This window comes from Oncorhynchus nerka, linkage group LG26 (assembly GCF_034236695.1).
Source record: "Oncorhynchus nerka isolate Pitt River linkage group LG26, Oner_Uvic_2.0, whole genome shotgun sequence".
NCBI classification, from domain to species: domain Eukaryota; kingdom Metazoa; phylum Chordata; class Actinopteri; order Salmoniformes; family Salmonidae; genus Oncorhynchus; species Oncorhynchus nerka.
The window spans coordinates 15,008,440-15,031,372 of record NC_088421.1 but is presented as its reverse complement, the minus strand read 5'-3'; the positions used below and the strand labels follow the sequence as shown (position 1 = coordinate 15,031,372).

The 22,933-nt window shown below is 46.4% G+C and overlaps 1 protein-coding gene and 1 long non-coding RNA gene across 5 annotated transcripts in view; one reads left to right on the top strand and one right to left on the bottom strand.

Moving 5' to 3' along the window:
* Positions 1 to 10,315, bottom strand: part of LOC115110548 (sphingosine 1-phosphate receptor 2-like) — a 30,543-nt gene extending 20,228 nt beyond the window's left edge. Inside the window, exon 1 of one of the 3 annotated variants that reach the window (XM_029636304.2) lies at positions 10,130 to 10,315. The gene's annotated coding sequence lies outside the window, so the exon portion shown is untranslated. Of the gene's footprint in view, positions 1 to 7,085; positions 7,834 to 10,129 lie in introns of those variants that run through there. The other 2 variants (XM_029636302.2, XM_029636303.2) reach the window with 2 other exon arrangements.
* The window catches only part of LOC115110550 (uncharacterized), a 36,231-nt gene extending 13,614 nt beyond the window's left edge, over positions 1 to 22,617 (top strand). Inside the window, exons 2-3 of one of the 2 annotated variants that reach the window (XR_003860648.2) lie at positions 21,915 to 22,118; positions 22,351 to 22,617. This is a non-coding gene — a long non-coding RNA (uncharacterized LOC115110550). Of the gene's footprint in view, positions 1 to 21,914 lie in introns of both variants that reach the window. The other variant, XR_010461188.1, reaches the window with a different exon arrangement.
* Positions 22,618 to 22,933: the final 316 nt, after the last annotated feature.

The window sequence follows — 22,933 nt, the reverse complement described above, 5'->3', positions numbered from 1 at the left end:
TGGGTGGGGGTGGGGTTCCAAACCACACATCTCCATGTGTACCTGCTCCAACATCACTGAAACATGACCACTGACTGGGATTGACCAGACACCAGGAAACCACAATCTGACCACATTGATTAACCATACAGCTGTAGCAGGAGAGCGGAGCTCATTCCACTACCTCCCTACCGTTAAATCACAGTATTCGTACACTGTACAGTTCTCAAAGTGTTGTCGCCTTCTTCGAAAGCCACAAAACCAAAATGAAAATGTTGAGGTGGTTTGTTATTGTTTCATGTGCCATGGATGAAATATCCAATATTGCAATCCAATAACCTTTCTTAGCCTAATTACTTAGACTGGCAGAAAGTTTCTGCCAGTCTATGGGTGGTCCACAGTGAAGTTAAAAATACTGTATGATACAGACATGCCTCTATCACAACTGTGCAGGATGATTTGAACCAAATCCCTTTAATGATATGTCAGGCATGCTGGTATGTTGGTGAGGGTATTAGGGTGCGTAGCCATGGATACGTTTATGGTTAAGTGACTAGAGAAGACGGGATATGTAACAGGACCTTTTAAAGCTGTTGGATTTGGGTAAGGAATTTAAACATCATCCTGGACTGAAATACCCCAAACCTTTCCCTCCTCCAAATGTCTGCTCAACTAAATATTTATAAAGTATTCCTGAGATCACGTCTGACAGTGAGTCCGGGTGTGTTAGACAGATTACGTTTTGAAATAGTTTCATGTGTCTGTGTGTGCGTGTAAGATGTTGGGAATGGGAAAGAAGCAGAGCAGGCCATATATTTCCTGAACGGAGACACTCCCAGTTCTTGGCTGTGTATCAGAAAGCTACATGCTGTCAGCTGTTTGTTGCAGCTTGTACTTCTGCAGCCTGCGAACAGAAGGCACTTATTTTTCTACAGCTGCCACACCCAGGAAAAGTGTTTTTCAGGCTAGCGGAGATTTTCATTTGGGCAAAAGACCGTCCTCTCATTGCCTTCTCCTTTCTCTCTCCTCCGCGACCCGGTAAAACCGATAAGTGGTCGAGCGTTAATTTGTTAGTAGGCGAACGAAGGAGGTTGCTCCCCTCCTCGATTACCAACTTCGACAGAGGATGCACAAGAGTATCCACACCACAGGAGGTTGGTGGCACCTTAATTGGGATCGACGGAATTGTGGTAATGGCTGGAGGGGAATGGTCTCAAATACATCAAACACATGGTTTCCATGTGTTTGTTGCCATTCCAGTCACTCCGTTCCAGCCATTATTATGAGCCGTCCTCCCCTCAGCAGCCTCCACTGATCCTCACTGCAGGTAGCGCAGAAGTGTTTTAATACCCGCCACACCCCCTTTGAGTCAGCTGATGTTTTCCCGAAGGAGAAGAGCACACACACGTTTATAAATGATATGCTACTTATCCTTTAATCTAGAATATTGCACTAACTACATTTGTTTTGATCACTTTATACATCTATTTGGGGATCCACCCCTGTAAAGGCATTACACACATTGGTTGTAGGATACATTTATTTGGGGATCCACCCATGTGAAGGCATTACACACATTGGTTGTAGGATACATTTATTTGGGGATCCACCCATGTAAAGGCATTACACACATTGGTTGTAGGATACATTGTTAGTCAGTGCTGCAGCTCTTATCTGTAAGTAGGGGATTGACACGTGACTGTTTCCTTTTAACCCTGCCTGTACAAGCCAGAACGTTGTTGCACCCGTTGTTCCCTTCTCTGATCTTTCCGCTGTCCGTACTCCTTTCTGAAATGGCTGACTAAAGTAAAGTGGCTGTGTGTAGTAGACAACAAGAGCCTTCAGCGTCCCTAAGGAAAAAGACTTCTCACTGCTCGTATTAGTGGCCTCGCTCTCCCAGGATTGGAGCTGAAACATGAGCATCCTTTAGGGACGACCCCACCCACATCTCCCTCCGACTTCAACCCCCATGTGACCCGGCTTCCGACCTGGCCTAGAAATAATCCCACACATCCAGTTCCCACTGCTGAATTATCATCCATTTATTTATCCATCCGTTTACTTTCTACATTGGTTTATTTATTTGTCCATTGATTTGACTTGCATTTCTCACGCGCTACTTCTCCTTGCAGTCTTCCTCCACTCAGTAGGCTTTGATGACCCTGGGGCCCATGGGGGGGTTCAGTTCATGAGGGATAAACTGGTGACTGAGCAAGGAAGGAGCCAGGGTGGGTAACAGCACCCAGAGACCTCCTGGCCCCAACATGATGATGTCATGATCTGCTGGATTTAACCAGAGAGCAGTCTGACATCATGGAGTTTAGATTCACTCTATACGGACTGCTAAACCCAAAAACATGCGTCAGAGCCAGAGCATGAGATCCAATGAATCCCTTTAAATCATTTTTTTGTCTTTAACAGTAAGTCTGCCTGGTTACACTGTGTGGATGCTGCTGTCATGTCTGCCTGGTTACACTGTGTGGATGCTGCTGTCATGTCTGCCTGGTTACACTTTGTGGATGCTGCTGTCACGTCTGCCTGGTTACACTGTGTGGATGCTGATGTCATGTCTGCCTGGTTACACTGTGTGGATGCTGCTGTCACGTCTGCCTGGTTACACTGTGTGGATGCTGCTGTCATGTCTGCCTGGTTACACTGTGTGGATGCTGCTGTCATGTCTGCCTGGTTACACTGTGTGGATGCTGCTGTCATGTCTGCCTGGTTACACTGTGTGGATGCTGCTGTCATGTCTGCCTGGTTACACTGTGTGGATGCTGCTGTCATGTCTGCCTGGTTACACTGTGTGGATGCTGATGTCATGTCTGCCTGGTTACACTGTGTGGATGCTGCTGTCATGTCTGCCTGGTTACACTGTGTGGATGATGCTGTCATGTCTGCCTGGTTACACTGTGTGGATGCTGATGTCATGTCTGCCTGGTTACACTGTGTGGATGCTGCTGTCATGTCTGCCTGGTTACACTGTGTGGATGCTGCTGTCATGTCTGCCTGGTTACACTGTGTGGATGCTGCTGTCATGTCTGCCTGGTTACACTGTGTGGATGCTGCTGTCATGTCTGCCTGGTTACACTGTGTGGATGCTGATGTCATGTCTGCCTGGTTACACTGTGTGGATGCTGATGTCATGTCTGCCTGGTTACACTGTGTGGATGCTGCTGTCATGTCTGCCTGGTTACACTGTGTGGATGCTGCTGTCATGTCTGCCTGGTTACACTGTGTGGATGCTGCTGTCATGTCTGCCTGGTTACACTGTGCGGTTGCTGCTGTCATGTCTGCCTGGTTACACTGTGTGGATGGTTGACTGTTGGTGTGTTGGAGCTGTTAACAGCAGCACTCCAGGACTCTGTCACTTGGGCCAGAGATGAAAGTGTGTGAAGTGAACGTGTGTGAAGAGGGTTGGCAGAGGTCAGTGGTGGCTGCGGCGTGGTGGGTTTTGTTCTAGTGTAATGAGCCGTGAGGTCACATGGTCCCAAAGCAGATGGCCAGTCACCTGGATCAGGTTATATCTATCTCCAGCCTGTCACCCCCCCGGTAGCACAGGCGTCCCATCCACACCCGAAACAACCCACAGCACCACCACAACAACATCCCCATCTCACACCTGATATTCTTCTCCACCTACATACACTGAAAACACCAAACATTATGAACACCTCCCCCCTTTACACTCAGAACAGCCTCAATTTGTCAGGCATGGACTCTACAAGGTGTCAAAAGCATTCCACAGGGATGATGGCCCATGTTGACTCCAATGCTTCCAATAACTCCAATGCTTAGCAGGATGTCCTTTGGGTGGGGGACCATTCTTGATACACACAGGAAACTGTTGAGCGTGAAAAACCCAGCAGCATTTCAGTTCTTGACACAAACCAGTGTGCCTGGCACCTACTACCTTACCATGTTCAAAAGCACTTAAATCTGTTGTCTTGCCCATTCACCCTCTGAATGGCACACACACAATCCATGTCTCAGTTGTCTCAAGGCTTAAAAATCTGTCTTTAACCTGTCTTCTCCCCTTCCTCTACACTGATTGATGTGAATTTAACAAGAGACATCAATAAGGGATCATAGCATTCACCTAGATTCACCTGGTCAGTCTATGTCATGGAAAGAGCAGGTGTTCTTAATGTTTTGTACACTCAGTGTATGTCCTTCTCCCACCCACCACCCCTCTCAAATTATGTTATCATGGAGAAATGTTTGCTTGTCTTTATTTGGTGCTCTGTTTCCATTGGTTAAGCATGAGCTAATGTCATCAGGAGCTTTTAACATGTTAGAGATGCTTAATGGCCAGCACACTGAAGAGAGTGAGCTGAGGAGAGAGAGAGAGAGAGAGAGAGAGTGAGCTGAGGACAGAGAGAGAGAGAGAGAGAGTGAGCTGAGGACAGAGAGAGAGAGGAGAGAGAGAGAGAGAGAGAGAGAGAATGAGCTGAGGACAGAGAGAGAGAGAGAGAATGAGCTGAGGACAGAGAGAGAGAGAGAGAATGAGCTGAGGACAGAGAGAGAGAGAGAGAGAGAGTGAGAATGAGCTGAGGACAGAGAGAGAGAGAGAGAGTGAGAATGAGCTGAGGACAGAGAGAGAGAGAGAGAGAGAGTGAGAATGAGCTGAGGACAGAGAGGAGAGAGAGAGAGAGAGAGAATGAGCTGAGGACAGAGAGAGAGAGAGAGAGAGAGAGAGAGAGAGTGAGCTGAGGACAGAGAGAGAGAGAGAGAGCTGAGCTGAGGACAGAGAGAGAGAGAGTGAGCTGAGGCAGAGAGAGAGAGAGAGAGAGAGAGAGAGAGAGAGAGCTGAGGACAGAGAGAGAGGAGAGAGAGAGAGAGAGAAGAGCTGAGGACAGAGAGAGAGAGAGAGAAGAGAGCTGAGCTGAGGAGAGAGAGAGAGAGAGAGAGAGAATGAGCTGAGGACAGAGAGAGAGAGAGAGAGAGTGAGCTGAGGAGAGAGAGTGAGCTGAGGACAGAGAGAGAGAGAATGATGAATGGGTGTTTTTATCAGGGTAATAAAACACTAGTTCCTCCTCCTTATCTGCTTATCTCTGTGTTTCTCTTACCCATGAATAGATTACCGACACCCTCATTCTGTGTGGGTGTGTCTGGAAGGTGTTTTTGCATAATGCTATTCTTTCAAAGAGCAGAAACGTGCAGGGTGCATTTATGCTTTTCATTGTCAATTTGACCCAAAACTGTGATCCTAACAAACACTTTCATTCATCCTGGCCAAGGTGCAGAATGGGTCATAAACACACCATAACAGACATCACAGCAGTCACCTAAATCCACACAACCCAGACAATTATGACACATCCTGTTCCACACATCTTAATCCACATATTCAACACGCTGAACTGTAATGTCAAGCAGTGTCAGAGGAAGGCCCTAAAAACTGTCAAAGACTGCAGCCACCCAAGTCATAGACTGTTCTCTCTGCTACCGCCCGGCAAGCGGTACCGATGCACCAAGTCCAGAACCAAAACGACCCTGAACAGCTTCTACGCCCAAGCCGTAGGACTGCTAAATAGTTAACCAAATATCTACATTGAACCTTTTTTGCGCTCTCTTTTGACTCATCACATACGCTGCTGCTGCTGCTTATTATCTATCCTGTTGCCTAGTCACTTTACCCCTACCTATAATACCCATCTACCTCAATTACCTCGTACACTGTATAGACTCACTTTTCTTCTTCTATTGTGTTATTGACTGTACGCTTGTTTATTCCATGTGTAACTGTGTTGTTGTTTGTGTCGCACTGCTTTGCTTGATCTTGGCCAGGTCGCAGTTGTAAATGAGAACATGTTCTCAACTAGCTTACCTGGTTAAATAACAGGTGAAATATTATCGACTACATACTGGTACCCAGTATATATAGCCAAGTTACCATTACTCATTGTGTATCTTTTCCTTGTGTAATACATTTTTTCTATCATTTTTAAATGTTTCTCTCTTCATTGTTGGAAAGGGCTAGTAGACTAAACCTGTTGTTTTACAAAGCATGTGACAACTAAACTTTGATTTGGTTTTGTAGTCAGTTAAGACCTCAGCAGATTATACATGTACAGTATGACAGAACAAATAGGTTAGCCTAATGGAATGGTTTGTGAAAGTGTGCAGGCTTTTACAATAGAATTATGAACAGTTTCTTTATCTTTTAAGATAAAACTGAGCAGTGTTGCTAAAAATATATATATATATATATATTAGCCTTTATTCATTTTGGAACACTTGAAAACATTTTAGAATGGAAATGAGGTTTAATCCACCAGGCACTTGGGGACCCCGATCCGCCCACCAAGCAGCTCCGCTCCGGTGAGATGGTATAATGGAGCCTTTTGTTTTATTAAAACATCCTTTCAGGACAATGCGCCCTTTACAGTGACGGATGAGCGGACCTCGACAACACACGAGGGGGGCACAGCGGGTCTTGCAACCGCTACAAGACGTATAGAAGCCCCCTGCGAAGCTAAAGCCAGGGGACCACAGCCCCACCCCCCTCGACAAACTACAATACACATAGAGCAGTAGTGGATCCGCCAGCAGCGGGCACCGTGGCTTGTTAATATTTAATGGATCATGTTACTCATTAAACACAACGTTCCAAAACATCTGTTATTCTCGGAGAATAAAAACAACATATTTATTGAGGGATCATTTTCTGGTTGTTCGATTAACCATCTAATGTACAACCTTGAGGGACAATAATAAGGCATCACCCAAGACACCCATAAGCTTCTCTTAGAATTTGTGTGTGGTTTCCTTTCACGTTATATACTGATAACCTCTCAACACGTTTGACTGCACCCTTGTGATCATTCATGCTGCCCAATTCTAGTATCATTAGGGTTAAACAATCCTGTGTGATTAGACGTCAGTGGTTGCCACTAAATAGGTCTTTGGGTAGGTTAATATAAAATAATAGGCTATATCTTCCCAAAATGGGCGAAGTTCATAACCGCCCTCGTGTGTTGCAGACTCGCTGCACATTGTTCATTGATTGATAGTTTCTTTGTTTTTCTAACAAACGGCACGTGTAGAGTGTACACTTGCCACAATTGTACAATTTGGCTGGTAGGTTTACACATGAAACCACTTACCCCATGTGCGAAGTCGGCCGGTGTAGTTGTGGTTGTTGTCGACAAAGGTGTAGCATGTGGCTACCTATCTCCAAATCAAATGCATTTTCAAAAGTTCACCTGATTTGTGAGCGCTGTCTTCTTCTGGGTCGAGGGTAATGAGGAATATCAAAAGTTCGGATGACGACTGGGCAGTGTTGCTTGTCTGGTCAAAGGTAAATCCATAGCTGGAACTACTCTGCCTCCAAAAAAAAGTATATACTGCGAAGACTGAATGATTCCCAATACAAAATACTTTAAAGACAATGCCTAAGACTTTTCGTTTGGCTCATACTTTCTCCTTTGTTGCTCTATTCCCAGTGTCCGTGTGGTTGTTCCTTCTCTAACTCTGATAACAACAGCTCCACCGGCTATGGAACAACAGGGAGGCGCGCGCACATTACGCGCCGGTCACACACATATTTCCTCAGAACCACTGTCGAAACGTCCTACTACAGAATATGAACACCAGTCCCATTGGTGGTTAATGGTTTTCACTTATAATGTTCAGATAAACCCTCTACCTTTATTCATAGTCACTAATTAGACTTACAGGATAACAAATTGCATTTTCATTGTGAGTTTTTCTCTGTCCAGTGTACAAATGAAGTCCAGATGTTTTCGTCCTTAATGTTCCACCACCTCACTTCCGGAGCCCTCGCGCTCCCTGGATGAACGTGAGTCCAGTGCTCCTCCAAATCTAAACTAGCCTGAGACCTGAGGAGTCTTCTGACAGACTACAGTACTAGAATTACTGTCTCTGGCATACAGGCTATTCATATACTGAATAATTTCAGTGTTTCCCATACATTATTTGTAATTAGATTTTACTATTAGGGAAAGGAAATGTATTTGCATTTCAACTTTGATATGGCTCATAGCAAAACATGTAAATAAGCGTTGAGTCAGTTGTTCATGTTGACTCATTCTTGTTTTTGTCTTTAATCAATACATCATGGCAATTAGTCTGCTGTCAGTCAAGAAGGTAGGGGAGAGGTGAGTATGGGCATGTTCTGTCAGTCATTATCAAGCCAGAAATCCAGCCTAGTTACTGTACCGCGATGCAGAGTGACATCAATGTAATGCTGTTGTATACAGCAGCCAGAGACCACATGACACATTACACACATCTTGGTGGCAAATGAAACTAGGTAATGAAACTCACACAGATTAAACATATAGTCCATAAACTGTCTGCTTTCTCTCCCTGTGTTGGTGAGTGAGTTGAGAGTGAATAGAGCTGCATAGTAAGAGACAGGCAGTGATTGGGCAAACCCCACCCACCAACTGTAGACATCCTTCCCACCTTTCCTCCTTCCACCTCTCCTCCTCCACCAGCTGCGTGGGAGGTGTTCTCTCAGAAGCAGGGAAATTGTGAAATGATCTTGAATAGAAACACACTGTATATTTGGGAGAAATCAAAAGGAGACTCAAAGTTAACGTTCTGTTTCTCTGGAAACTGAGAGAGGCTCTTCGACACGTGGGCGTACCTACCCTCTAAGGCGCCAATTCTTTTCGTACCTCCATGTCAGTGACGTACTCCACTTAAGCGTTGGCAGTTTGAATGGACAGTGAGTAATCTGGATGTCTAGCAAGCGCTCATTATGGACTGACTGCACATTGTCAGGGAGTTTATGATGGGACAAGACATTTGAGAGAGAGTGCACTGCAAAGCCTCACAGAGGAGAGAGGAACCCCCAACCTTGCAGCTCCCACTTAGCTCAGGGGAGGGGTCAAGAGCCCTGACCTCACTTCCTGTTGGGGCTACTCACAAGCATTCCATTGTCTGTGAGAATGTGACTGGGCTCTTGAGACTCCACACATCTGGCAGCTGTTATTACGGCCCCAGCATGGTGAAACATCTGTCGATGTGCCCTTGAGCAAAGCACAACCCTAATTTCTCCTGAAAGTCACTTTGGATAAGAATGTCTGCTAAATGACAAAACAAATGTGAAGTGCCTTTCTTGTAAGTGAACATGGATTGTTGTGACAGTCTGTGGTTACCTGACTTGTCTCTAGCCCTATGGAGTTATGTGAAAGTGAGAGAGAGCGAGAGACAGACAGACATTTAGAGAAACAAAACTATTTCTTGTAATGTCTAGCAAGCAGACCTGGGCAGAAAAAGTAAGTTTGTGTTTTGTAGTTTATTAGAAAACACCAACATTTCAAATACTTGAGGTAGTCCAACAGTAGTCAGATATAGAACATCAACTACAGGCAATTATTTCCTTTGATATTCAAATAAAGGTCTCAGGAAAATCACCTTTGAAAGTATTTTGAATACCTCTCAGAAAAACACAATATTGAAAGGTATTTTATATGCAAGGTATTAAAAATATATATACTGAACAAAAATATAAACACAACAGCCAACAATTTTACTGAGTTACAGTTAACATAAGGAAATCAGTCAATTGAAATAAATAAATTAGGGGCTAATCTATGGATTTAGCATATTTAAAACTATAGTTATCCCAGGACTGCTAGCAAGCAAAATGTCCCATTGAGTAAGAGCAGATATTATGACTCCTCAACTCATCTCCATACCTCCTCTCAGACCCAACAAGGCAGAGTGGTATTAGAGGATCTGAGGATCTGAGTTTCCTTTGTATCTACTTTTAGATGCTGGCCAGCCTTCACTAGGGAAGTCATCACAGCAGTCAAGCGTAACTGTTCTCATGCTCTATTTCAGTGAAAGGGGACTTTCCATGGCTAAATGGTATACATTTAACCTATTTTCTATGGTGTTTACAGATGCAAGGATGTTGTCAACGTCATGCACTGGGATTTCAATTAGGGTTAAACTGGTTAAGGGGGACTATTATTTAGTGTACACTGAATGCACAAGGTCTAGGTTTCCTCCTTTGCACAAAGATCAGGCAAGACAATACTAAGAAAATATTCTGTTACTATTCTGCATGAGGATTGCTGGGTGAAATCCACTGTGTATTCCTGTTAATATGACCTTGTTTGGATTTGAAAAAGAGATGTAAAAGAGAAAAGCAGGGGAAGGATCTCTTACTCACATCACTTCCTCTTCTGAAGTCAGAGAGCAGCTCCACAAATCCTGGACATAAGCCTTCCTCTTTCCGCCACAGATGCTTCAAAGTACCCAAAGTTAGCCTTTATATTTTTAGCACTGTGAATGTTCCTTAAGTCATGTGCATCTGTAATCCATTCTTGTGATACAATGAGACCTGATGGTCACAATGACATGAATAATGAGTGTTACTCTGAGTGTTCTCATTCAGGTCAAAGGATGTGGAAATTATTTTGGTTATGTAACACCTTTGTGACAGTTAGTCTCCAGAGCGACATATTTCTCACCAACTGATGATTGAGACAGAAGGGGCACGGGGTTCATTTTAGCATTAGCTCATAGCCTCATTTTAGTTTAGGTTTTACCAGTAACATTTCTAGTGCAATTTTCTAGCGCAAATATGCTTTACCACAAAGCGGTTATACTACATACAATACTCCTATTCTGGTTGTATCTTGGTACTAGGGTAGTGCTGCAAACAGTCAGAACATGAGAGAACAGGACACAGCTAAAGGGGCTTTGCATGCTTGCATGTGATCGTGGTTCAGCGCCATATTCTACACTCTATTTTATGAATACAGCATAGGGCATGTTCTGAGAATTGTCAATATGAGTTCTGGATGTTCAAATCAATAGTGTTACTGTAGATGAACAGGCATCCCATCCAGAGGCCTCAGCTACAGCTGCTTCCAGCCACTATGAAAAATCACTAAAACCTGTGCCTTTAACCATCAGTAAGTATCCTGATGCGCTGTGTGATTCAATCAATGGAGCAATGGGACCGAGTGGCGCAGCGGTCTAAGGCACTAGTGCTAGAGGCGTCACTACAGACCTGGGTTCTATACCGGGCTGTATTACAATCGGCTGTGATCAGGAGTCCCATAGGGCGGTTCACAATTGGGCCAGCGTCGCCTGGGTTAGGGAAGGGTTTGGCCGGGGTAGGCCGTCATTGTAAACAAGAATTTGTTCTTAACTGACTTGCCTAGTTAAATAAAAGTTCAATAAAAAAATTAAGACAGCAGGCTGTGTGTGCTGCTGGTTGTAGAGGAGGTGTGTGTGTGTGTGTCATTGCCGGGTGTTTATTTAAACATTCGTCCCCCATCTGTCTGTCTGTCTGTCCCTTAAAAAAACAGAGTCTGTCATTGTCGTCTGTCTGTCTGTCTGTCTGTCTGTCTGTCTGTCTGTCGTCTGTCTGATCTTCTCTGTCTGTCTGTCTGTCTGTCTGTCTGTCAAATCACCCATTAGTGGCTTAAGTCTGTTCTGTCTGTCTGTCTGTCTGTCTGTCTGCCACATCTGTCTCTGTCTCTGTCTGTCTGTCTGTCTGTCTGTCTCTGTCTGTCTGTCTGTCTGTCTGTCTGTCTGTCTGTCTCTGTCTGTCTGTCTGTCTGTCTGTCTGTCTGTCTGTCTGTCTGTCTGTCGTTCACAGGCTATGTGGTAAAACAGGTCCCCCTGCTCCCCCTCCTCCAAAATAACCTCTAGTGTTACCTTCCACTCTTATCTCGAACCTGATCTTCTAGCATTCTCTTACCTACACAGTAGACTTGTAGTTGTTAGAAACATTTGATCTCTTCGTTGTGGGGTGAGGTTCACCTCATTGTCCACACCACATGGAGGGCGCTTTGTTTCCCCCCACACAAATGAATCCGTATGTGCTTTTGTTAGTTATGTACATGATGGGTACATGAAGCCACTTATAACACCAGATTTTATTACAGGCACATTATTATTATACATATTTTATAACTGCCAGGCCTTGTTGTACCCATCTTCTGTTTGCTTCCTGTGTGTCCTTTGTTAGTGTTTTCTCTGTGTGTCTTTGTATTTTCTCTCTGTGTGGCTGTGTGAGGGGAGTCTCTCTGAACGTATATGATCTGTCTATTTATTTTCCTAGCAGAGCTCTCTGGGTATGAGTGAGATGTTTCCGTGGTGCAGTGGATCTCAGTGTGTAGTCAATGTTAAAGGGCTCCACCCCTTCTGCCCAGGAATCTCTCTCAGGAGTATAGAGTTACCCCGATTATTATAGTCTGGACTCAATAGACTGTTCCCATGTTCAACTTTATTCATGTGTGTGAGTGTGTGGATGTGTTGTTGTGTCTCTGTGTGTTGGTTAATCTACTGGTGTATTGGGCCATATCTATTATGTTCCATTTCAGTGTGTGTGACTCTGCCATCACCTCTCTCCCTCTGACAGGGTGGGGAAAGAAATGAGAAGGGCAGGGAGGTCCAGAGAGCTCCATGGTGAGGGACGGTATGGACACAGGGATTGGGAGATGAGGGACACAAGGTAGGGGTTGGGGGCCATGAGTTTTGAGGCTTCCTGGAGCTTAGGCCCTGTGTTTACAGAGCCTTGCTGAAGTACCAGTATGAAAACACATTCTCATCCGCACATTCATTATTAAACTAGACTCTATGAACATGATAACTCAGAGATAATGTTTTCCTAAACAGGACCTGTCATTTGTGCTGTCATACAACTCTTGTCAGTCAGCTTAGATCACCTTCTCTGTGTGTGTCTGGTTGAAAGATAAATACACGTACATATCAGAGGAGGCTGGTCATTGGAAACATTTAACATTTTTAGATACATCAATGAGAAATATTTGTTTAAAAATACTGTTCTGAAATGGTCTAATCTCAATAGCGCCCCCCTCATTTGAGGACGGATTGAATAATCTCTCATACTGTAGGCATGTGCGATTTGGACGATTTTGATGAACTGGTTAACATTTCCAAGGCCAGATATAGCAAGCATGTTTCACATTAGTTATTAACTACCAAAAGGGAGGCCTTTGTGTTTTTAATTGTGGTGCCACTATGCCCACATGAGCTTGTCAGCTATCTACTAGCCAGCTCTGATCCAGGGCGTTACTTACGTACGAGATGTAAACAAATCATTTCTAACAACTGGAATAAAAATTGAGTTATTTCCCCAGTCATTTTCACCAGTCAACTTCTAAAGTCTAAAACAGGCATGAGCAGCAAGCACAGTTAAACAGGAACAACAGACTGAGTTTAGGAGTCAGTTAAGCGTGAGAGGTGACAGTCATGGATGGGGCTCTATTATATTCAGAAGCATCAGAGAGGACAAGGGAAAAATCTGAAAGCACATGGCAGCCATCAGCATCTCCCCTTGTCATTGGTAGAGAAACCCAACGTAGAGATTTACAGATCATTATTTGACCTGTGTGTGTGTGTGTGTGTGTGTTTTTGGACATATGGGTGGATGTAGTGTGTGTTTGATGTGTAAGATTGTCGCCGAATACTGTTTTGCATGTTCTCCCGCTCCAGCTGTGGAACATCTGGACCCATAGGTTGACCTGCAGTATGTAGCCTACTAACTGGTTGGGCAGTCTTAGAGACAGCTACATGTGTACTCAGATAAAAGAGAAAGAAATTGGAGCACAGATGTTTCACAGCGTTGGCACAGCTCAGCAGGACACCCCGAAGAAAGGAACGCTTGGGCTCTCAAATGCACTCATGCAGACTGTTACTACCCTGAAGATTTTGGGAGGGAGAGGGTGGGGGGTGTTTTGGAGGATAGTAAATGATGTGTGAGGATGGGGGAGCTGAGGGAGTTGGGTGAAAAAGGTGAAAATAGGGTAAGGAAATAGAGGAAGGATGAATGGATGGATGGATGCAGAGAAGTTGAAGGAAGTGAAGTGTGTCAGTAAAGGGTAAAATAAGCTTTCAGTAAGCAGGTCAAGCGTGAGCCTATTGGAATCTCACCTCCCGGAGATTGTACACACACTGCCAGTTGTTTACCTGAGAGATCGAGCAGAAGATCAGTGTGTGTGTGTGTGTGTGCGTGTCTTACTCACTTTGTGTATTTGTGACAGGGATGACTGTGCATGCAGGATTTGTTTGTATAAGTGTGTTTACAAAAGAGTGTTTGTGCCGACTCATGTGTCAAACACACATCTCTCCCCTCTCCACTTCCTTATCTTCTAATCTCTCAGGGCAGGATTGGCTGGTTGACTGCAGGGGTCAATGTTGGGGTCATCAGATAACAAGGATCAGGGTCAGGCCATCTCTCTCTCTCTCTCTCTCTCTCTCTCTCTCTCTCTCTCTCTCTCTCTCTCTCTCTCTCTCTCTCTCTCTCTCTCTCTCTCTCTCTCTCTCTCTCTCTCTCTCTCTCTCTCTCTCTCTCTCTCTCTCTCTCTCTCTCTCTCTCTCTCTCTCTCTCTCTCTCTCTCTCTCTCTCTCTCTCTCTCTCTCTCTCTCTCTCTCTCCAGCAACTCTCTCTCTCTCTCTCTCTCTCTCTCTCTCTCTCTCTCTCTCTCTCCATCCTGAATCTCTCTCTCTCTCTCTCTCTCTCTAAGAGGAATCTCTCTCTACTGTGCTGGCTCAGATATTTTCTTTCCACTCTGTCCTTTCCAGCACAGTTCCAGCAACTATGATGGATGGTAACCAGGCCAGTGAAGTACAGCTCGGCTCAACTCAGTAGGTTAAAAAGAGTACTTCAGTTAAGAGGGAAAACGAATGTGAAGATGACTAAGGGATATCTGTGAGTGTGTGTCTATGTTTACTTGTGTGACAGACAGAGTGACAGGGTGGTGGAATGTCCGTATCTTAAAATAACAAAGGCTGTGAGAGGAGATGACTGGGAGAGAGTGAGGGTCTAGATCTCACTCTCTGCCGACACAGCCTGGAGCAGTGCAGTCTACAGACATCTCAGACATACTGCCGACACAGCCTGGAGCAGTGCAGTCTACAGACATCTCAGACATACTGCCGACACAGCCTGGAGCAGTGCAGTCTACAGACATCTCAGACATACTGCCGACACAGCCTGGAGCAGTGCAGTCTACAGACATCTCAGACATACTGCCGACACAGCCTGGAGCAGTGCAGTCTACAGACATCTCAGACACTCTGCCGACACAGCCTGGAGCAGTGCAGTCTACAGACATCTCAGACACTCTGCCGACACAGCCTGGAGCAGTGCAGTCTACAGACATCTCAGACAGCTGCAGTCTACAGACATCCAGACACACAGCCTGAGCAGTGCAGTCTACAGACATCTCAGACATACTGCCGACACAGACATCTCAGACATACTGCCGACACAGCCTGGAGCAGTGCAGTCTACAGACATCTCAGACACTCTGCCGACACAGCCTGGAGCAGTGCAGTCTACAGACATCTCAGACATACTGCCGACACAGCCTGGAGCAGTGCAGTCTACAGACATCTCAGACATACTGCCGACACAGCCTGGAGCAGTGCAGTCTACAGACATCTCAGACATACTGCCGGGGCGGGACACAACACCAGACATTCACAATCACCTAGACAAGAAAATGGCCATAAAGGACACCAATTGTGCAGCTGAGACCATCCATGACACAGCTATTTCAGTTTTACCATCCATGTTCATGATCAGTTGATATATACAATTTTGCCTTCTTTTCAGTGCAGACTTGTCTTTTCTTGTGCATGTCTCGGCACTTAGCCGTTTGCAATGAAAGGGACCATGGCGTTAGTTAGCCTCCACCAGGGATCTGGGAGTGGTGTTGTTATTGTAAATCACACTTGAAACACACTTGAAGTTGAGCAGAGATTTACTGACTGTGCAGCGGTAGCTCCCCTCTGCACCACAACACACCACCACCACCACCCTGAGGTCTGGTGCTTTGATCTCCTACACACTCTACACATTCTTCCCTTTTCCATGTCACTTCACTTCCCTCTCCCATGTTTACGAGGGCTGGCAGACAGGAACTGAACACTTCTCCAGTCCAGTTGCCCAGACCTCTGTCTTCACGGTCACCAGGGTCACCACAACGGTCACCCTGACAAACCACCGCTGCTGTTGGCCAAATAAGTGAAGATCTTTTCCGACTCTCGTTTTCATTTCACACCTTTACGCAATCACAGGAGGGCGGGAAGGAGGGAACGTATTGTGCAACAATGGAATCATCACACGGCGTTGTAAATGTTTCATGGCCACCCATTTTCCATCTCACATGAGATAGGGGCTATTTTCATAGTCAATAATGGCACTGTTAATTTTTTGCACGAAGGTCAGGAGTTTCTATAGCATGGGACGGTGGGAGATCATCTCTCTCTCTCCCCCTCTCTTCCTCTCTCTCCTGCACTCTCTCTCTCTTTCCCTCCTCTCTCTCTCTCTCTCTCCTGCACTCTCTCCTCCTGCACTCTCTCTCTCTCTCTCTCTCTCTCTCTCTCTCTCTCATGCTATCGCTCTCTCTCGCCTGCTTACTCTCTCTCTCTCTCTCGCCTGCTTACTCTCTATCTCGCTATCTCTCTCTCTCTTTCTCTCTCCCCCTCTCATCAGGTTGGGTCTGTTGTGTTGATTCTCCTCCTGGTTCCTGCTGCTGCCTCCACTCCTCTTTCCTTCCCCTGACCTGTAAACTGGGTGTTGAGACAGTGAACAGGGAGCAGAAAGGCCTCGAGCAGGAAAAGGCTCCTCTGTGCTGCAGACCAGAACAGGCCAGACCAGGGGAGGGGAGACCAGAGTGGAGGACGGACGAGAGGGATGGATGGAGGAGGGGAAGGAAGGTTTTGGCGAAATTTGGTGATGCTGTGCCGTAATTACATTATGACCTCACCGGTCACATCCAATCAAAACTGAAATAACACAGCGGTTGGTATTCAAAGGAAAGGGGTGAAAGACTAGGAGCCCAAAGAGAATAGAAAATTGAACGGCAGCACCCTTATTGCATACACTATAGACACTACTGTATAGACACAATGTTAACTGTAAACACTCACCTATTACACAGTGTGCTCTAAATACTCAAAGCTAAGATTCCACCCACACATGGTCTACTTAAGCAATAAGGCCTGAGGAAGTGTGTTATATGGCCAATATACCATGCTAAGGGCTGTTCTTACGCACGGTGCAACTCTGAGTGCCTGGACACAGCCCTTAGCCTTGGTATATTGGCCATTGAACCACAGGGTTCAATTCTCGGGCCGACTCTTTTCTCTGTGTATATCAATGATGTTGCTCTTGCTGCGGGCGATTCCCTGATCCACCTCTACGCAGACGACACCATTCTGTATACTTCTGGCCCTTCCTTGGACACTGTGCTATCTAACCTCCAAACGAGCTTCAATGCCATACAACTCTCCTTCCGTGGCCTCCAACTGCTCTTAAACGCTAGTAAAACCAAATGCATGCTTTTCAACCGTTCGCTGCCTGCACCTGCACGCCCGACTAGCATCACCACCCTGGATGGTTCCGACCTAGAATATGTGGACATCTATAAGTACCTAGGTGTCTGGCTAGACTGCAAACTCTCCTTCCAGACTCATATCAAACATCTCCAATCCAAAATCAAATCTAGAGTCGGCTTTCTATTCCGCAACAAAGCCTCCTTCACTCACGCCGCAAAACTTACCCTAGTAAAACTGACTATCCTACCGATCCTCGACTTCGGCGATGTCATCTACAAAATAGCTTCCAATACTCTACTCAGCAAACTGGATGCAGTTTATCACAGTGCCATCCGTTTTGTTACTAAAGCACCTTATACCACCCACCACTGCGACCTGTATGCTCTAGTCGGCTGGCCCTCGCTACATATTCGTCGCCAGACTCACTGGCTCCAGGTCATCTACAAGTCTATGCTAGGTAAAGCTCTGCCTTATCTCAGTTCACTGGTCACGATGGCAACACCCACCCGTAGCACGCGCTCCAGCAGGTGTATCTCACTGATCATCCCTAAAGCCAAAACCTAATTTGGCCGCCTTTCCTTCCAGTTCTCTGTTGCCTGCGACTGGAACGAATTGCAAAAATCCCTGAAGTTGGAGACTTTTATCTCCCTCACCAACTTTAAACATCTGCTATCTGAGCAGCTAACCGATCGCTGCAGCTGTACATAGTCCATCGGTATATAGCCCACCCAATTAACCTACCTCATCCCCATACTGTTTTTATTTGATTTACTTTTCTGCTCTTTTGCACACCAGTATCTCTACCTGCACATGTTCATCTGATCATTTATCACTCCAGTGTTAATCTGCTCAATTGTAATTATTCACTCCTATGGCCTATTTATTGCCTACCTCCTCATGCCTTTTGCACACAATGTATATAGATTCTTTTTTTTCGACTATGTTATTGACTTGTTTATTGTTTATTGTTTACTCCATGTGTAACTCTGTGTTGTTGTCTGTTCACACTGCTATGCTTTATCTTGGCCAGGTCGCAGTTGCAAATGAGAACTTGTTCTCAACTCGCCTACCTGGTTAAATAAAGGTGAAATAAATTTTAAAAAATATACCACAAACGCCCGATGTGCCTTATTGCTATTATAAACTGGTTACCAATGTAATTGTATACACTACCGCTCAAAAGTTTGGGGTCACTTAGAAATGTCCTTGATTTCCATGAAAACATACATGAAGTGAGTTGCAAAATTAATAGGAACTAGGCAAGAACTTATTTAACTAGGCAAGTCAGTTAAGAACAAATTCTTATTTACAATTACAGCCTACCAAATGGCGAAAGGCCTCCTGCGGGGACGGGGGCCTGGGATTAATATAAATGAATAAATACTGTCATGCCCTGATCTGTCTCACCTGTTCCTGTGATTGTCTCAACCCCCTCCAAGTGTCACTTATTTTCCCCAGTGTATTTATCCCTTTGTTTCCTGTCTCTCTTTGCCAGTTCGTCTTGTATGTTAGTCAAGTCAACCAGCGTGTTTTTCCCATTCTCCTTTTGCTATTCTCTTTTTGGTAGTCTTCCTGGTTTTGACCCCTGCCTGACTCTGGACTACTTTCCTGCCTGCCTGATCATCCTGCCTGCCCTGACCTTGATTCTGCCTGCCTGATCATCCTGCCTGCCCTGACCTTGATTCTGCCTGCCTGATCATCCTGCCTGCCCTGACCTTGATTCTGCCTGCCTGATCATCCTGCCTGCCCTGACCTTGATTCTGCCTGCAACTCCCTATGTCTCCCAATGTTGGCTCCCTGCCTTAACCTATTGGATTAATAAATATTGTAAGACTCCAACCATCTGCCTCCTGTGTCTGCATCTGGGTCTCGCCTTGTCATGATCGTACGAACTGGCCATGACAGACCCAGCAGACTTGGGCCAGCTCCGCCTAGCTGTCTCCCTGCAGGGAGCCAACATTGGGAGACATAGGGAGTTGCTACAGGGCCTTTTGGAAGGGCTCAGTTCCTTGACGGCACGCCACGACCATGGGTTAAAGGCTATTATGGTGCAAATCAGGGAGTTAGCTCAGACTGTCTGCCACCTCTGAAAAAACCCAATCACCCAGTATTTTTTTCTGTATCTGTGGTGAGTGAGTTATCCCCACGGAATACCATGACCTCCTGGAAGTGTTTAGCAAGGCACGTGCTACATCCCTTCCCCCGCACCGTCCTTATGATTGTGCCATTGATCTTCACCCAGGCACTACACCACCTCGGGGTCAGTTGTACTCTCTGTCCCGACCAGAGACCATTGCTATGGAGGAATACATAGTCTCTGGCTACTGGGGCCGTCCGTCCGTCTGCATCTCCTGATGGCACAGGGGTTTTCTTTGTGGAGAATAAGGACAAGACCCTGCGCCCATGCATTGATTACCGGGGGCTTAAAGATATCACTGTCAAAAATCATTAACCCCTACCTCTCCTTTCCTCAGCGTTTGAACCTCTCCAGGGGGCTACCATGTTTTCCAAGTTCGGAATGCCTACCACCTGGTTTGCAAACATGAGGGGGATGAGTGGAAGACAGCCTTCAACACAGCCAGTGGACATTATGAGTGCCAGGTCATGCTATTTGGACTCCCCAAAGCCATCGCTGTCTTCCAGGCTTTGGTCAATGATGTGCTTTGGGACATGCTAAACCGGTTTGTGTTCGTAAAACCTGGACGACATCCTGTTTTGTCCCGATCTACCCAAGAACATGTACTCCATGTCAGACAGGTCCTTCAGCGCCTCCTGGAGAACCAACTGTTTGTCAAAGCCTAGAAGTGTGAGTTCCACCGCTCTTCTATCACCTTTCTGGGATATGTCATTGCTGAGGGCAATGTTCAGATGGATCCTGGAAAGGTGAACGCAGTGGTGGATTGGCCTCAACCAACATCCAGGGTTCAGTTGCAACGGTTTCTTGGTTTTGCAAACTTCTACAGCCATTTCATTCAGGATTACAGTACCCTGGTGGGCCCCCTCTCGGCACTCACCTCCCCCAAGGTACCATTCAAATGGTCTTCAGCTGTTGACAAAGCCTTTGTGGACCTGAAGCATCGGTTCACAACAGCACCCATCCTCATCCATCTGGACCACTCACGTCAATTTGTGGTGGAAGTGGATGCTTCGGATGTTGGAGTGGGGGCCATCCTGTCCCAGCGATCTGCCCAGGACCAGAAGCTTCATCCCTGTGCTTTCCTGTCCCATCGTCTCAATCCTGCTGAGAGGAATGATGATGTTGACAGCTGAGAACTCCTGGCAGTGAAGATGGTGTTGGAGGAGTGGAGGCACTGGCTGGAAGGAGCAGAACAACCATTCCTGGTCTGGACCGACCATAAAATGTGGAATATCTCCATTCAGCCAAGTGCTTCAAGGCAGGCCTGGTGGGCCCTCCTGTTTACCTGATTCAACTTTACCATTTCCTACCGTCCAGGGTCTAAAAATGTGAAGCCTGATGCTCTTCCGCCTATACAGTTCCTCTGCCACACCCTCGACCTCTGAAACCATTCTCCCTACCTCATGCCTTGCTGCCACTGTGGATTGGGGTATTGAGAACCTGGTTCACGAGGGTCAACGCTCCCAGCCTGGACCTGAAGGGGAACCTAACCCAGTCCGGTCCTGGAATGGGCTCATTCCTGCAGGCTGCCCTGTCATCCAGGGACCCGTCGTACACTAGCCTTCCTTCGACAATGTTTCTGGTGGCCGACAATGGTTTCTGACGTCTCTGCCTTTGTCGCCGCTTGCACAGTCTGTGTTCAAAACAAGACTCCACGGCAAGCTCCTTCTAGCCTCCTGCAGCCACTACTGGTTCTTTATCGTCCCGGTCTCTGGACTTTGTCACTGGGCTCCCTCCCTCTGATGGCAACACTGTCATTCTGATGGTAGTCGACCGGTTCTCCAAGGCTGCCTATTTCATCCCTCTCCCCAAACTATCTTCTGCCAAGGAGACGGCCCAGCTTATGATGGTGTCCACTCAGGGTTCTCAGGGTCTCAGTTCTGGAAGACATTCTGCACCCTTATTGGGTCATCGACCAGCCTGTCATTCGGATTCCATCCCCAAACTAATGGTCAGTCGGAGCGAGCCAACCAAGACCTGGAGACCAACTTAAGGTGCCTGGTCTCAACCAACCCCACTACCTGGAGTGGTCAAGTGGTCTATGTGGAGTATGCCTGGAACACTCTTCCCAGTTCTACTACGGGACACTCCCCTTTCGAGTGCTCTATGGGGTTATCAGCCTCCACTCTTCCCTGAGCAAGAGGTCAGCGTACCCTCGGCCCAGATGGTTGTCCGCCTCTGTCGACGTACCTGGAGAAGAGCCAGGGCGGCTATTCTCAAGACCAACTTCAGGTATCGTCGACAAGCGGACTGCTGCCGGACCCCAGCTCCCCGCTACCGCATTGGGCAGAAGGTATGGCTTTCCACTCGGTATCTGCCCCTTCGGGTAGAGTCCCACAAGCTGTCTCCCCGGTTCATTGGTCCTTTTTCCAGCTCTAAAGTCCTGAGTTCCACTGCTGTCCGTCTTGTTACCCCGTACCCTCCGTATTCACCCTACCTTCCATGTGTCTAGGATTAAGTCTGTGTCTCATTGTCCTTTGTCTTATGTCTTCAGGCCCATCCCTCCCCCGGGTTATCGGTGGCCAGCCAGCTTATACGGTGAGACTCCTCCTGAAGGTTCGACCACGGGGTAGGGGTTTTCAGTACCTGGTTCACTGGGATGGTTATGGCCCATAGGAGAGGTGCTGGGTCCCTGCTCAAGACATCTTGGACCCGGCCCTCATTGCCGATTTCCACAGCCGAAAACCCGGTCAGCCAGGTATGTGCCCAGGTAGGACGCCAGGTGGCGTCTCTAGGAGGGTGGGTACTGTCACGCCCTGATCTGTCTCACCTGTTCCTGTGATTGTCTCAACCCCCTCCAAGTGTCACTTATTTTCCCCAGTGTATTTATCCCTTTGTTTCCTGTCTCTCTTTGCCAGCTCGTCTTGTATGTTAGTCAAGTCAACCAGCGTGTTTTTCCCGTTCTCCTTTTGCTATTCTCTTTTTGGTAGTCTTCCCGGTTTTGACCCCTGCCTGACTCTGGACTACTTTCCTGCCTGCCTGATCATCCTGCCTGCCCTGACCTTGATTCTGCCTGCCTGATAATCCTGCCTGCCCTGACCTTGATTCTGCCTGCCTGATCATCCTGCCTGCCCTGACCTTGATTCTGCCTGCCCTTTGGTACCTTTTGGACTCTGAACTGGTATTGACCCTTTTCCCTGTCCACGATCATTCTCTTGCCTTAACCTATTGGATTAATAAATATTGTAAGACTCCAACCATCTGCCTCCTGTTTCTGCATCTGGGTCTCGCCTTGTGTCATGATAAAATATAAATATAGGACAAAACACTACATAGAGACCTAAGATAACATAGCAAGGCAGCAACACATGACAACACAGCATGGTAGCAACACAACATGACAACATGGTAATAACACAATATGTTACAAACATTATTGGGCACAGACAACAGCACAAAGGGCAAGAAGGTAGAGGCAACAATACATCACACAAAGCAGCCACAACTGTCAGTAAGAGTGGCCATGATTGAGTCTTTGAATGAAGAGATTGAGAACTGTCCAGTTTGCGTGTT